The sequence below is a fragment of the Conger conger genome, chromosome 17, assembly GCF_963514075.1.
Source record: "Conger conger chromosome 17, fConCon1.1, whole genome shotgun sequence".
NCBI classification, from domain to species: Eukaryota; Metazoa; Chordata; class Actinopteri; order Anguilliformes; family Congridae; genus Conger; species Conger conger.
This window is the reverse complement of record NC_083776.1, coordinates 40,245,528-40,261,803: the sequence shown is the minus strand read 5'-3', so window position 1 is coordinate 40,261,803 and position 16,276 is coordinate 40,245,528. Positions and strand designations below refer to the sequence as shown.

Sequence of the window (16,276 nt, the reverse complement as noted above, 5' to 3'; positions counted from 1 at the left end):
CGAGCAGAGTTAGTGGACACTCGGTGACCACTTTATTAGGTACACCCGGACAGCAGCTTGTATAAATGAAAATAGAACTTTCTGTTTTACAAAAATCACAAAACATGTTACCCTGGAGCTCAGGTAAGGCACAGAATCACCAATAAATGTTACCTGGACCTCAGGCAAGGCACAAAATATGCACCGCTTCACAAAAAATGTTACCCAGAGCTCAGGTTAGGCATGAAAATATCAACTGGTGCGCAGGTAAGGTTAAAAATATGGAACGCTTCACGAATTTGCGTGTCATCCTTGCGCAGGGGCCATGCTAATCTTCTCTGTATCGTTCCAATTTTAGTATATGTGCTGCCGGAGCAAGCACAAGAGACCTACCTGAGCCTGCGCTACCTAAGGGGCGGGTTCTGGCCATGGTTCGCAGTCATGGACTGAGTGCGAAAGCATGCATAGCACGCGTGTGTGCCTCGTAAGGACAGCCTAAACTGGCAGCACTTACAAACAAGACAAATCTGCATCAGGAGGTTTATCAAACACAACCTCTCATGTTGAGCTGAACACATTTAGACATCAATGTCCCTCCGAGGCAGGCAAATGGAGTCCACGGATGTGCGCTGCCGACTTATGCAGCCGACTGCCTCGATCCTGCTATTGGCTGCACCCTCACAAAGAACTGCACTGTCACCACCTCCAGCCTGTCCGCTGCATGCTGTCCTCATCTCAGTCACCATCAGCTGAACATGCTTGAAAGATTCATCGCACACTGAAAGAAAAAGAAAAAACACAACAACAAAACAATAGTATTACTAGGTATAGGTAAGGTCAGGCCATCTGACAGCAAAAGGTAAAATCTGAAGAAAAGTAAACAAGGAGCCCGCCATCTTCAAATTCAAATACGGTACTTCCGGATCTCCCCGTACATTGCTAGTAATTGCCACCAGAGGTCAGTCGGCTCATTCCTTTCACAAGGGCTCTCCAGCTAGAAAAGGGAAAACCGTCAAAAAGACGGTGCATGCACGGAAGAGCCTTACTTTGATACAGTCTATGGGAAGAACATCGTTTACATACAATTAATAGAGACACTTGAGAAAAAAACAAAAAAACACTGCATGGTTTTTAATACCATATACAGTACGCCCGAAAGGTACTTTACACTATAACAGAAACTGGAGGCTGAGTTTTTCAAGGCAATTCATCAAAAGTTAATTTAGAGTAAGCACTCGAAATGCACTAAAAAGGACGAAAACGCGGAGGAAACGAGTTCTTCGAAACACGAGTGTTTGCTCAAAACAAACGTGGAAAGCAGCATTCCCTCTTTGACCACTCAGCAGACTGCCGTGTGTGTATATCCAACCAAAGCAAGCTGAGTGGTTCTTCTGCGTTGTCGTTTTCGTTAGCTAGCCACTATGGCACACGATTATTTACTTCTGTGGTGTAGGCTAACTTAACACGGCGACTTTTGGCGTCCGCTGGGCCTACGTGGGGGAAATGCCACGTTTTCCAGCATGGCCTCTGAAAATGTTGTGACAATTGTCTTTACCTGTGCCACGTACGGTGCTTCTCATCTACTTCCCCAATCTCTAAGCATGCAAAATGGCCAGACACATACAATAAGCGAGGCACCGGAGCACTAAATTACATCGCCTCGCCAAGGTAGCAAACGAGCTAGCTACAGCCGGCCTAGCACGTGGAAACAGTTTGCTCAGTAGCTGGATAATCCTCGCACAGCAGCCAAGCCTTCCAGAAAATGCAATAAATAGCCTACACGACTGTATTTACGACGTGTATCAGGAATAATCTTGTTAACAAGGGGGTTACTGTACGACGCGGAGGCGAAGGACTATGGCCACCAGTCGTTAGCTAGCAAGCGAACAAGTTGATTCCACACCAAGTTAACGTGACATGCGGACCGCCTACAGCAGGCAACCTTACCCGAGAGACGTCCGGCCGCAGTAGCACTGTTTTATGTGAGCACGCGTCCATATTGCACCGAACTGAAACAAGTGAAACTATTTGGAAAAATACAATATTATCTCCCGTAGGCGACGAAGCCATCTGCCCGTGTAGGCCGAGTGCAAATACAGGCGTGGCTACGCAAAACTTTATTTGTGTACCACGTTACAGACAGAACTACAACAGGGTGTGTCTTACGATTTCTTTTTAAAATGTCTACGGATTTGGAGTCGCGAAGACCCATCGGCAGGCTATTCCAAAGGCTAGAGCAGTAATAACCAAAAGACGCTGCATCACCATATGCCTTTAGGTTCTAGCCTCCGGGACAAGACTGTGGGCTATTGTGAAGCCTTCAATCTAATTTCGTTTTAAATTTCGTAAGACATGCATTTTTAATGAGACATCTGGAATATACCCCATGTACAAAGTTCCTTTTTTATTTTATTTTTTACTGTACTCAGAATGATATACCTGATCTTCATTCAGAACTATGTAAAGGGGAAAAAACGCGAATGGTTTTCAATGCTGCGAATGTTTCACCCAACAGAATTCACACAGCATTGCGGTTTCCCGTTCTTTCTTTTTCACATTACATTACATTACATTGCAGGCATTTAGCAGACGCTCTTATCCAGAGCGACGCACAATGAAGTGCGACGAGGACCCTGGAGGACAGACATTCTCAACAAAATAACACCGTGCCACTGTGTAGGCCTTCCTGAGGATGACGCTTTTATCCAAAGCTACCGACAAGTCCTGATGTGTGTTTCTATCGGGATGTGCGGTGTACCTACAGGTTCAAAGACAAAATAAAACCAGTCTACAATACAACTTATGTATTTTCATAACTCGAGAAATATACCTTACATTCCCAACAAAATAACACCGTGCCACTGTGTAGGCCATCCTGAGGATGTTAGGTTGAGTTGCCACAATGCTAGCAAATAAATAAATAAATAAATAAATAAATAAATAAATAAATAAATAAATAAATAAATAATCATTTGTTATTTAGCAGACGCTTTTATCCAAAGAGACCTACATGTCCTGATGTGTGTTGTACCTATAGGTTGAAAGACAAAATTAAACCGGAAACCAGTCTACAATACAACTAATGTATTTTGATAACTCGAGAAATATACTTGCCTGATGCAACTCAAAGTTACAAAATTCACCCAACTTTGCTGTTTCACTTTTTTTTTTTCTTCTTCTTTATTTTGGTTCATTTAACATTCCCAACAAAATGACACCGTGCCACGGTGTAGGTCATTCTGAGGATGTTAGGTCTAGTTGCTACAATGCAAGCTATAAATAAATAATCATTTGTTATTTAGCAGACGCTTTTATCCAAAGCGACCGACAAGTCCTGATTAGACTAAGCAGGAAACAGCCCTGGAGCAATGGGGTGTTAAGGGCATCCCCCAAGGGCCCAACAGCTGTGCGGATCTTATCGCAGCTACACCGGGGCTCGAACCGCCGACCTTGCCACTGCACTACAGGCTGGCCTCTTAAAAGTCAAATGGATTTGGCCACTTTACCGATCTTCTCTGTTCCAATGTTCCAATATGTTCCAATATTGGAGCCAATCAGAGGCCGTGCCTTGTTCCAATTTACAACTTTCACCAACTTTGACAAAGCGGCTCAGCCAATCAGATGGCCGGATTTGTTCCAAATTGAACACGTGTTTGTTCCAAATTCATCACGTGTTTAGCCGGCCAATTGTAGCTCTTCCTCCGTTTTGACTCAAATCGGCGCGTCGGCCATTGCTCCCGCATCGGTGAAAGGTAAGCTTTCAATGCGTTTTCTAATGAAATTTTTATTAAAATGAGAAGAATCATTTGTATTTTCATGTTAGCGATGGTCAGAGCAGGCTAGCTAGTTGGCTTTCGCGCTGTTCAATACGTTTATCGTTGCTGTTAATACACAGAACGAATGAATGAAAGAACTTTCCAGCTGTATAAACACATCATGTATGTATTTTTACATTAGAAATATATCGTAAGACAAAGCTGGCATGTCGCACATTTCGTTTTAATTACAAAACGTAATATTCTCTGGCTTGCAAGGCGGATAGCTGCTTGGCTATCTACCTACCTACCTCCATACCTCGATTCAGCGTGTGACTATACGAATAATGCAGCCTAATTACTCCCCCAATTTAATCATTTCTGTCGAAATGTTTTAAAAAGTGAGTCATTTCAGTGGTATAGTGTAGCTAGCTAGCTGTGGTTAGGTCTGTCAACTACTACATCTTGGTAGCCCCTGTGAAGTTAAATTAATTATTATTATTATTATTATTATTATTATTATTATTATTATTATTACTTTTAAATACTCTGTGTCACATAGCATGTTCATAAATCTTGTGATAAGCATGTTTTTCCTGTGTGCACAGCCTCACATTGCAGGGAACCTCAGTCGCAGACGGGCCGGGCGCTGCAGGACATCAGCTTGGACCATGACACTGCGAACATCTTAGACCAGGACACATGCCTCCCATGGGCATGCTCCATTTATTCTACTTATTTATGTGATTAAAATATCAGACCAGTGATCATTCTCATGTGACCGCGATAGCAGTCACTCTAGAAGCCAGTGAAAAATATATTTTCATACATATTGAACAGCAGAAAAACGCTCAGCTTTTAACACTAGGCGTCAGCATAGCTCCAGTTTAAGTTTGAGGACGTGCAAATCAGTCCTTGTTTTGTTTGATGGCAGTTTATTATCTACTGTTGGAACAATTGCCGAATTTAGTTGCAGCAACAAGTAGGTCCCCATTCACGTCCATCTCTTGTACTCATGACATTTCTCCATGTTCTGCTGTGAACGAGTTGTGCCATATTTGTATTGTCATTATTATTATTATTATTATTATTATTATTAATAATAATATAATCATTTTTAAAAATCACAACGGTGCTCCCTTTCTGCATTTTGTACTATCAAATAAAATTTCTGCCTGGAAAAGAAATGAAATTGGACAATGAGTAGCAAAACATTCTCAAGAACTGAATTCGAGTTTGCTAGACCTGGATATATGAACAGTCACAAAATATTAGGAGATACCCTCGTGATACTCAGTGTCGTCAGAGTAACAGACAACAGCGATTCGTCTCATTTAAAGTTTTATTTACAATATACACTCAAGGTGGTGTGCAGTGCACAAAGAAACATTTGCATCAATCAACGGAGGGGGAAAAAAGTGCCAAGTTGCAAGTCTAAAGCAAACAACCATCCAAAAATGAGCCCTTGCTCTTTGAAATTGGGGTTTATTTGATCAGAGGGAAGATGGCCAGCTACTGGCCCACCAGTGGGCCACACAAGCATACCACACCTCACGCAGAGCATCCGCCCATGTCCAGGCACTTGTCCGCTGGCGTATGAAGCCTTTTTCAAAGACGAGTCACCTCAGTGGCCTGTTGTACTCCTTGAAATGGGAACAATACAGAGAACCTGTTCTACTCTTTAAAATAGGACCGAGATGGATATTTTATTAAAAAAAAAAAAAAAAAAAAAGGTCGGCAGAGATGGAGATTCTATTTTTAAAATAGGACAGAGTTTCACTTTATTAGGTTTATCTCTACACTCGTACTTAAGACCACCAATTTGCCGTGACGTCACAGTAGCCTGTGCTATCACAACAGCCGTTGCCCTCTAGCGGTTCATACACACTCAGTGACCACTTTATTAGGTACACCTGTCCACCAGCCTGTAAATGCAAATATTTGGCCCACCCATTTCCTGTGCCGTCACAATAGCCTGTGATGTCACAATAGCCTCTGCCCTCGAGCAGAGTTAGTGGACACTCGGTGACCACTTTATTAGGTACACCCGGACAGCAGCTTGTATAAATGAAAATAGAACTTTCTGTTTTACAAAAATCACAAAACATGTTACCCTGGAGCTCAGGTAAGGCACAGAATCACCAATAAATGTTACCTGGACCTCAGGCAAGGCACAAAATATGCACCGCTTCACAAAAAATGTTACCCAGAGCTCAGGTTAGGCATGAAAATATCAACTGGTGCGCAGGTAAGGTTAAAAATATGGAACGCTTCACGAATTTGCGTGTCATCCTTGCGCAGGGGCCATGCTAATCTTCTCTGTATCGTTCCAATTTTAGTATATGTGCTGCCGGAGCGAGCACAAGAGACCTACCTGAGCCTGCGCTACCTAAGGGGCGGGTTCTGGCCATGGTTCGCAGTCATGGACTGAGTGCGAAAGCATGCATAGCACGCGTGTGTGCCTCGTAAGGACAGCCTAAACTGGCAGCACTTACAAACAAGACAAATCTGCATCAGGAGGTTTATCAAACACAACCTCTCATGTTGAGCTGAACACATTTAGACATCAATGTCCCTCCGAGGCAGGCAAATGGAGTCCACGGATGTGCGCTGCCGACTTATGCAGCCGACTGCCTCGATCCTGCTATTGGCTGCACCCTCACAAAGAACTGCACTGTCACCACCTCCAGCCTGTCCGCTGCATGCTGTCCTCATCTCAGTCACCATCAGCTGAACATGCTTGAAAGATTCATCGCACACTGAAAGAAAAAGAAAAAACACAACAACAAAACAATAGTATTACTAGGTATAGGTAAGGTCAGGCCATCTGACAGCAAAAGGTAAAATCTGAAGAAAAGTAAACAAGGAGCCCGCCATCTTCAAATTCAAATACGGTACTTCCGGATCTCCCCGTACATTGCTAGTAATTGCCACCAGAGGTCAGTCGGCTCATTCCTTTCACAAGGGCTCTCCAGCTAGAAAAGGGAAAACCGTCAAAAAGACGGTGCATGCACGGAAGAGCCTTACTTTGATACAGTCTATGGGAAGAACATCGTTTACATACAATTAATAGAGACACTTGAGAAAAAAACAAAAAAACACTGCATGGTTTTTAATACCATATACAGTACGCCCGAAAGGTACTTTACACTATAACAGAAACTGGAGGCTGAGTTTTTCAAGGCAATTCATCAAAAGTTAATTTAGAGTAAGCACTCGAAATGCACTAAAAAGGACGAAAACGCGGAGGAAACGAGTTCTTCGAAACACGAGTGTTTGCTCAAAACAAACGTGGAAAGCAGCATTCCCTCTTTGACCACTCAGCAGACTGCCGTGTGTGTATATCCAACCAAAGCAAGCTGAGTGGTTCTTCTGCGTTGTCGTTTTCGTTAGCTAGCCACTATGGCACACGATTATTTACTTCTGTGGTGTAGGCTAACTTAACACGGCGACTTTTGGCGTCCGCTGGGCCTACGTGGGGGAAATGCCACGTTTTCCAGCATGGCCTCTGAAAATGTTGTGACAATTGTCTTTACCTGTGCCACGTACGGTGCTTCTCATCTACTTCCCCAATCTCTAAGCATGCAAAATGGCCAGACACATACAATAAGCGAGGCACCGGAGCACTAAATTACATCGCCTCGCCAAGGTAGCAAACGAGCTAGCTACAGCCGGCCTAGCACGTGGAAACAGTTTGCTCAGTAGCTGGATAATCCTCGCACAGCAGCCAAGCCTTCCAGAAAATGCAATAAATAGCCTACACGACTGTATTTACGACGTGTATCAGGAATAATCTTGTTAACAAGGGGGTTACTGTACGACGCGGAGGCGAAGGACTATGGCCACCAGTCGTTAGCTAGCAAGCGAACAAGTTGATTCCACACCAAGTTAACGTGACATGCGGACCGCCTACAGCAGGCAACCTTACCCGAGAGACGTCCGGCCGCAGTAGCACTGTTTTATGTGAGCACGCGTCCATATTGCACCGAACTGAAACAAGTGAAACTATTTGGAAAAATACAATATTATCTCCCGTAGGCGACGAAGCCATCTGCCCGTGTAGGCCGAGTGCAAATACAGGCGTGGCTACGCAAAACTTTATTTGTGTACCACGTTACAGACAGAACTACAACAGGGTGTGTCTTACGATTTCTTTTTAAAATGTCTACGGATTTGGAGTCGCGAAGACCCATCGGCAGGCTATTCCAAAGGCTAGAGCAGTAATAACCAAAAGACGCTGCATCACCATATGCCTTTAGGTTCTAGCCTCCGGGACAAGACTGTGGGCTATTGTGAAGCCTTCAATCTAATTTCGTTTTAAATTTCGTAAGACATGCATTTTTAATGAGACATCTGGAATATACCCCATGTACAAAGTTCCTTTTTTATTTTATTTTTTACTGTACTCAGAATGATATACCTGATCTTCATTCAGAACTATGTAAAGGGGAAAAAACGCGAATGGTTTTCAATGCTGCGAATGTTTCACCCAACAGAATTCACACAGCATTGCGGTTTCCCGTTCTTTCTTTTTCACATTACATTACATTACATTGCAGGCATTTAGCAGACGCTCTTATCCAGAGCGACGCACAATGAAGTGCGACGAGGACCCTGGAGGACAGACATTCTCAACAAAATAACACCGTGCCACTGTGTAGGCCTTCCTGAGGATGACGCTTTTATCCAAAGCTACCGACAAGTCCTGATGTGTGTTTCTATCGGGATGTGCGGTGTACCTACAGGTTCAAAGACAAAATAAAACCAGTCTACAATACAACTTATGTATTTTCATAACTCGAGAAATATACCTTACATTCCCAACAAAATAACACCGTGCCACTGTGTAGGCCATCCTGAGGATGTTAGGTTGAGTTGCCACAATGCTAGCAAATAAATAAATAAATAAATAAATAAATAAATAAATAAATAAATAAATAAATAAATAAATAAATAAATAAATAAATAAATAATCATTTGTTATTTAGCAGACGCTTTTATCCAAAGAGACCTACATGTCCTGATGTGTGTTGTACCTATAGGTTGAAAGACAAAATTAAACCGGAAACCAGTCTACAATACAACTAATGTATTTTGATAACTCGAGAAATATACTTGCCTGATGCAACTCAAAGTTACAAAATTCACCCAACTTTGCTGTTTCACTTTTTTTTTTTCTTCTTCTTTATTTTGGTTCATTTAACATTCCCAACAAAATGACACCGTGCCACGGTGTAGGTCATTCTGAGGATGTTAGGTCTAGTTGCTACAATGCAAGCTATAAATAAATAATCATTTGTTATTTAGCAGACGCTTTTATCCAAAGCGACCGACAAGTCCTGATTAGACTAAGCAGGAAACAGCCCTGGAGCAATGGGGTGTTAAGGGCATCCCCCAAGGGCCCAACAGCTGTGCGGATCTTATCGCAGCTACACCGGGGCTCGAACCGCCGACCTTGCCACTGCACTACAGGCTGGCCTCTTAAAAGTCAAATGGATTTGGCCACTTCACCGATCTTCTCTGTTCCAATGTTCCAATATGTTCCAATATTGGAGCCAATCAGAGGCCGTGCCTTGTTCCAATTTACAACTTTCACCAACTTTGACAAAGCGGCTCAGCCAATCAGATGGCCGGATTTGTTCCAAATTGAACACGTGTTTGTTCCAAATTCATCACGTGTTTAGCCGGCCAATTGTAGCTCTTCCTCCGTTTTGACTCAAATCGGCGCGTCGGCCATTGCTCCCGCATCGGTGAAAGGTAAGCTTTCAATGCGTTTTCTAATGAAATTTTTATTAAAATGAGAAGAATCATTTGTATTTTCATGTTAGCGATGGTCAGAGCAGGCTAGCTAGTTGGCTTTCGCGCTGTTCAATACGTTTATCGTTGCTGTTAATACACAGAACGAATGAATGAAAGAACTTTCCAGCTGTATAAACACATCATGTATGTATTTTTACATTAGAAATATATCGTAAGACAAAGCTGGCATGTCGCACATTTCGTTTTAATTACAAAACGTAATATTCTCTGGCTTGCAAGGCGGATAGCTGCTTGGCTATCTACCTACCTACCTCCATACCTCGATTCAGCGTGTGACTATACGAATAATGCAGCCTAATTACTCCCCCAATTTAATCATTTCTGTCGAAATGTTTTAAAAAGTGAGTCATTTCAGTGGTATAGTGTAGCTAGCTAGCTGTGGTTAGGTCTGTCAACTACTACATCTTGGTAGCCCCTGTGAAGTTAAATTAATTATTATTATTATTATTATTATTATTATTATTATTATTATTACTTTTAAATACTCTGTGTCACATAGCATGTTCATAAATCTTGTGATAAGCATGTTTTTCCTGTGTGCACAGCCTCACATTGCAGGGAACCTCAGTCGCAGACGGGCCGGGCGCTGCAGGACATCAGCTTGGACCATGACACTGCGAACATCTTAGACCAGGACACATGCCTCCCATGGGCATGCTCCATTTATTCTACTTATTTATGTGATTAAAATATCAGACCAGTGATCATTCTCATGTGACCGCGATAGCAGTCACTCTAGAAGCCAGTGAAAAATATATTTTCATACATATTGAACAGCAGAAAAACGCTCAGCTTTTAACACTAGGCGTCAGCATAGCTCCAGTTTAAGTTTGAGGACGTGCAAATCAGTCCTTGTTTTGTTTGATGGCAGTTTATTATCTACTGTTGGAACAATTGCCGAATTTAGTTGCAGCAACAAGTAGGTCCCCATTCACGTCCATCTCTTGTACTCATGACATTTCTCCATGTTCTGCTGTGAACGAGTTGTGCCATATTTGTATTGTCATTATTATTATTATTATTATTATTATTATTATTAATAATAATATAATCATTTTTAAAAATCACAACGGTGCTCCCTTTCTGCATTTTGTACTATCAAATAAAATTTCTGCCTGGAAAAGAAATGAAATTGGACAATGAGTAGCAAAACATTCTCAAGAACTGAATTCGAGTTTGCTAGACCTGGATATATGAACAGTCACAAAATATTAGGAGATACCCTCGTGATACTCAGTGTCGTCAGAGTAACAGACAACAGCGATTCGTCTCATTTAAAGTTTTATTTACAATATACACTCAAGGTGGTGTGCAGTGCACAAAGAAACATTTGCATCAATCAACGGAGGGGGAAAAAAGTGCCAAGTTGCAAGTCTAAAGCAAACAACCATCCAAAAATGAGCCCTTGCTCTTTGAAATTGGGGTTTATTTGATCAGAGGGAAGATGGCCAGCTACTGGCCCACCAGTGGGCCACACAAGCATACCACACCTCACGCAGAGCATCCGCCCATGTCCAGGCACTTGTCCGCTGGCGTATGAAGCCTTTTTCAAAGACGAGTCACCTCAGTGGCCTGTTGTACTCCTTGAAATGGGAACAATACAGAGAACCTGTTCTACTCTTTAAAATAGGACCGAGATGGATATTTTATTTAAAAAAAAAAAAAAAAAAAAGGTCGGCAGAGATGGAGATTCTATTTTTAAAATAGGACAGTTTCACTTTATTAGGTTTATCTCTACACTCGTACTTAAGACCACCAATTTGCCGTGACGTCACAGTAGCCTGTGCTATCACAACAGCCGTTGCCCTCTAGCGGTTCATACACACTCAGTGACCACTTTATTAGGTACACCTGTCCACCAGCCTGTAAATGCAAATATTTGGCCCACCCATTTCCTGTGCCGTCACAATAGCCTGTGATGTCACAATAGCCTCTGCCCTCGAGCAGAGTTAGTGGACACTCGGTGACCACTTTATTAGGTACACCCGGACAGCAGCTTGTATAAATGAAAATAGAACTTTCTGTTTTACAAAAATCACAAAACATGTTACCCTGGAGCTCAGGTAAGGCACAGAATCACCAATAAATGTTACCTGGACCTCAGGCAAGGCACAAAATATGCACCGCTTCACAAAAAATGTTACCCAGAGCTCAGGTTAGGCATGAAAATATCAACTGGTGCGCAGGTAAGGTTAAAAATATAGAACGCTTCACGAATTTGCGTGTCATCCTTGCGCAGGGGCCATGCTAATCTTCTCTGTATCGTTCCAATTTTAGTATATGTGCTGCCGGAGCGAGCACAAGAGACCTACCTGAGCCTGCGCTACCTAAGGGGCGGGTTCTGGCCATGGTTCGCAGTCATGGACTGAGTGCGAAAGCATGCATAGCACGCGTGTGTGCCTCGTAAGGACAGCCTAAACTGGCAGCACTTACAAACAAGACAAATCTGCATCAGGAGGTTTATCAAACACAACCTCTCATGTTGAGCTGAACACATTTAGACATCAATGTCCCTCCGAGGCAGGCAAATGGAGTCCACGGATGTGCGCTGCCGACTTATGCAGCCGACTGCCTCGATCCTGCTATTGGCTGCACCCTCACAAAGAACTGCACTGTCACCACCTCCAGCCTGTCCGCTGCATGCTGTCCTCATCTCAGTCACCATCAGCTGAACATGCTTGAAAGATTCATCGCACACTGAAAGAAAAAGAAAAAACACAACAACAAAACAATAGTATTACTAGGTATAGGTAAGGTCAGGCCATCTGACAGCAAAAGGTAAAATCTGAAGAAAAGTAAACAAGGAGCCCGCCATCTTCAAATTCAAATACGGTACTTCCGGATCTCCCCGTACATTGCTAGTAATTGCCACCAGAGGTCAGTCGGCTCATTCCTTTCACAAGGGCTCTCCAGCTAGAAAAGGGAAAACCGTCAAAAAGACGGTGCATGCACGGAAGAGCCTTACTTTGATACAGTCTATGGGAAGAACATCGTTTACATACAATTAATAGAGACACTTGAGAAAAAAACAAAAAAACACTGCATGGTTTTTAATACCATATACAGTACGCCCGAAAGGTACTTTACACTATAACAGAAACTGGAGGCTGAGTTTTTCAAGGCAATTCATCAAAAGTTAATTTAGAGTAAGCACTCGAAATGCACTAAAAAGGACGAAAACGCGGAGGAAACGAGTTCTTCGAAACACGAGTGTTTGCTCAAAACAAACGTGGAAAGCAGCATTCCCTCTTTGACCACTCAGCAGACTGCCGTGTGTGTATATCCAACCAAAGCAAGCTGAGTGGTTCTTCTGCGTTGTCGTTTTCGTTAGCTAGCCACTATGGCACACGATTATTTACTTCTGTGGTGTAGGCTAACTTAACACGGCGACTTTTGGCGTCCGCTGGGCCTACGTGGGGGAAATGCCACGTTTTCCAGCATGGCCTCTGAAAATGTTGTGACAATTGTCTTTACCTGTGCCACGTACGGTGCTTCTCATCTACTTCCCCAATCTCTAAGCATGCAAAATGGCCAGACACATACAATAAGCGAGGCACCGGAGGCACCGGAGCACCGGAGCACGTGGAAACAGTTTGCTCAGTAGCTGGATAATCCTCGCACAGCTGCCAAGCCTTCCAGAAAATGCAATAAATAGCCTACACGACTGTATTTACGACGTGTATCAGGAATAATCTTGTTAACAAGGGGGTTACTGTACGACGCGGAGGCGAAGGACTATGGCCACCAGTCGTTAGCTAGCAAGCGAACAAGCTAATTCCACACCAAGTTAACGTGACATGCGGACCGCCTACAGCAGGCAACCTTACCCGAGAGACGTCCGGCCGCAGTAGCACTGTTTTATGTGAGCACGCGTCCATATTGCACCGAACTGAAACAAGTGAAACTATTTGGAAAAATACAATATTATCTCCCGTAGGCGACGAAGCCATCTGCCCGTGTAGGCCGAGTGCAAATACAGGCGTGGCTACGCAAAACTTTATTTGTGTACCACGTTACAGACAGAACTACAACAGGGTGTGTCTTACGATTTCTTTTTAAAATGTCTACGGATTTGGAGTCGCGAAGACCCATCGGCAGGCTATTCCAAAGGCTAGAGCAGTAATAACCAAAAGACGCTGCATCACCATATGCCTTTAGGTTCTAGCCTCCGGGACAAGACTGTGGGCTATTGTGAAGCCTTCAATCTAATTTCGTTTTAAATTTCGTAAGACATGCATTTTTAATGAGACATCTGGAATATACCCCATGTACAAAGTTCCTTTTTTATTTTATTTTTTACTGTACTCAGAATGATATACCTGATCTTCATTCAGAACTATGTAAAGGGGAAAAAACGCGAATGGTTTTCAATGCTGCGAATGTTTCACCCAACAGAATTCACACAGCATTGCGGTTTCCCGTTCTTTCTTTTTCACATTACATTACATTACATTGCAGGCATTTAGCAGACGCTCTTATCCAGAGCGACGCACAATGAAGTGCGACGAGGACCCTGGAGGACAGACATTCTCAACAAAATAACACCGTGCCACTGTGTAGGCCTTCCTGAGGATGACGCTTTTATCCAAAGCTACCGACAAGTCCTGATGTGTGTTTCTATCGGGATGTGCGGTGTACCTACAGGTTCAAAGACAAAATAAAACCAGTCTACAATACAACTTATGTATTTTCATAACTCGAGAAATATACCTTACATTCCCAACAAAATAACACCGTGCCACTGTGTAGGCCATCCTGAGGATGTTAGGTTGAGTTGCCACAATGCTAGCAAATAAATAAATAAATAAATAAATAAATAAATAAATAAATAAATAAATAAATAAATAAATAAATAAATAAATAAATAAATAAATAAATAAATAAATAAATAAATAATCATTTGTTATTTAGCAGACGCTTTTATCCAAAGAGACCTACATGTCCTGATGTGTGTTGTACCTATAGGTTGAAAGACAAAATTAAACCGGAAACCAGTCTACAATACAACTAATGTATTTTGATAACTCGAGAAATATACTTGCCTGATGCAACTCAAAGTTACAAAATTCACCCAACTTTGCTGTTTCACTTTTTTTTTTTCTTCTTCTTTATTTTGGTTCATTTAACATTCCCAACAAAATGACACCGTGCCACGGTGTAGGTCATTCTGAGGATGTTAGGTCTAGTTGCTACAATGCAAGCTATAAATAAATAATCATTTGTTATTTAGCAGACGCTTTTATCCAAAGCGACCGACAAGTCCTGATTAGACTAAGCAGGAAACAGCCCTGGAGCAATGGGGTGTTAAGGGCATCCCCCAAGGGCCCAACAGCTGTGCGGATCTTATCGCAGCTACACCGGGGCTCGAACCGCCGACCTTGCCACTGCACTACAGGCTGGCCTCTTAAAAGTCAAATGGATTTGGCCACTTTACCGATCTTCTCTGTTCCAATGTTCCAATATGTTCCAATATTGGAGCCAATCAGAGGCCGTGCCTTGTTCCAATTTACAACTTTCACCAACTTTGACAAAGCGGCTCAGCCAATCAGATGGCCGGATTTGTTCCAAATTGAACACGTGTTTGTTCCAAATTCATCACGTGTTTAGCCGGCCAATTGTAGCTCTTCCTCCGTTTTGACTCAAATCGGCGCGTCGGCCATTGCTCCCGCATCGGTGAAAGGTAAGCTTTCAATGCGTTTTCTAATGAAATTTTTATTAAAATGAGAAGAATCATTTGTATTTTCATGTTAGCGATGGTCAGAGCAGGCTAGCTAGTTGGCTTTCGCGCTGTTCAATACGTTTATCGTTGCTGTTAATACACAGAACGAATGAATGAAAGAACTTTCCAGCTGTATAAACACATCATGTATGTATTTTTACATTAGAAATATATCGTAAGACAAAGCTGGCATGTCGCACATTTCGTTTTAATTACAAAACGTAATATTCTCTGGCTTGCAAGGCGGATAGCTGCTTGGCTATCTACCTACCTACCTCCATACCTCGATTCAGCGTGTGACTATACGAATAATGCAGCCTAATTACTCCCCCAATTTAATCATTTCTGTCGAAATGTTTTAAAAAGTGAGTCATTTCAGTGGTATAGTGTAGCTAGCTAGCTGTGGTTAGGTCTGTCAACTACTACATCTTGGTAGCCCCTGTGAAGTTAAATTAATTATTATTATTATTATTATTATTATTATTATTACTTTTAAATACTCTGTGTCACATAGCATGTTCATAAATCTTGTGATAAGCATGTTTTTCCTGTGTGCACAGCCTCACATTGCAGGGAACCTCAGTCGCAGACGGGCCGGGCGCTGCAGGACATCAGCTTGGACCATGACACTGCGAACATCTTAGACCAGGACACATGCCTCCCATGGGCATGCTCCATTTATTCTACTTATTTATGTGATTAAAATATCAGACCAGTGATCATTCTCATGTGACCGCGATAGCAGTCACTCTAGAAGCCAGTGAAAAATATATTTTCATACATATTGAACAGCAGAAAAACGCTCAGCTTTTAACACTAGGCGTCAGCATAGCTCCAGTTTAAGTTTGAGGACGTGCAAATCAGTCCTTGTTTTGTTTGATGGCAGTTTATTATCTACTGTTGGAACAATTGCCGAATTTAGTTGCAGCAACAAGTAGGTCCCCATTCACGTCCATCTCTTGTACTCATGACATTTCTCCATGTTCTGCTGTGAACGAGTTGT

General features: G+C 42.4%; 3 non-coding genes across 3 annotated transcripts; all 3 read right to left on the bottom strand.

Annotated features, from left to right (window-relative positions):
* Positions 1-254: 254 nt before the first annotated feature.
* Positions 255-361, bottom strand: LOC133117297 (U6 spliceosomal RNA). The gene has a single exon (XR_009706078.1). It is a non-coding gene; the product is annotated as a U6 spliceosomal RNA (small nuclear RNA).
* Positions 362-5,990: 5,629 nt separating this feature from the next.
* On the bottom strand, positions 5,991-6,097 carry LOC133117251 (U6 spliceosomal RNA). The gene has a single exon (XR_009706038.1). It is a non-coding gene; the product is annotated as a U6 spliceosomal RNA (small nuclear RNA).
* Positions 6,098-11,748: 5,651 nt separating this feature from the next.
* LOC133117299 (U6 spliceosomal RNA) lies at positions 11,749-11,855 on the bottom strand. Its single transcript, XR_009706080.1, has one exon. It is a non-coding gene; the product is annotated as a U6 spliceosomal RNA (small nuclear RNA).
* Positions 11,856-16,276: the final 4,421 nt, after the last annotated feature.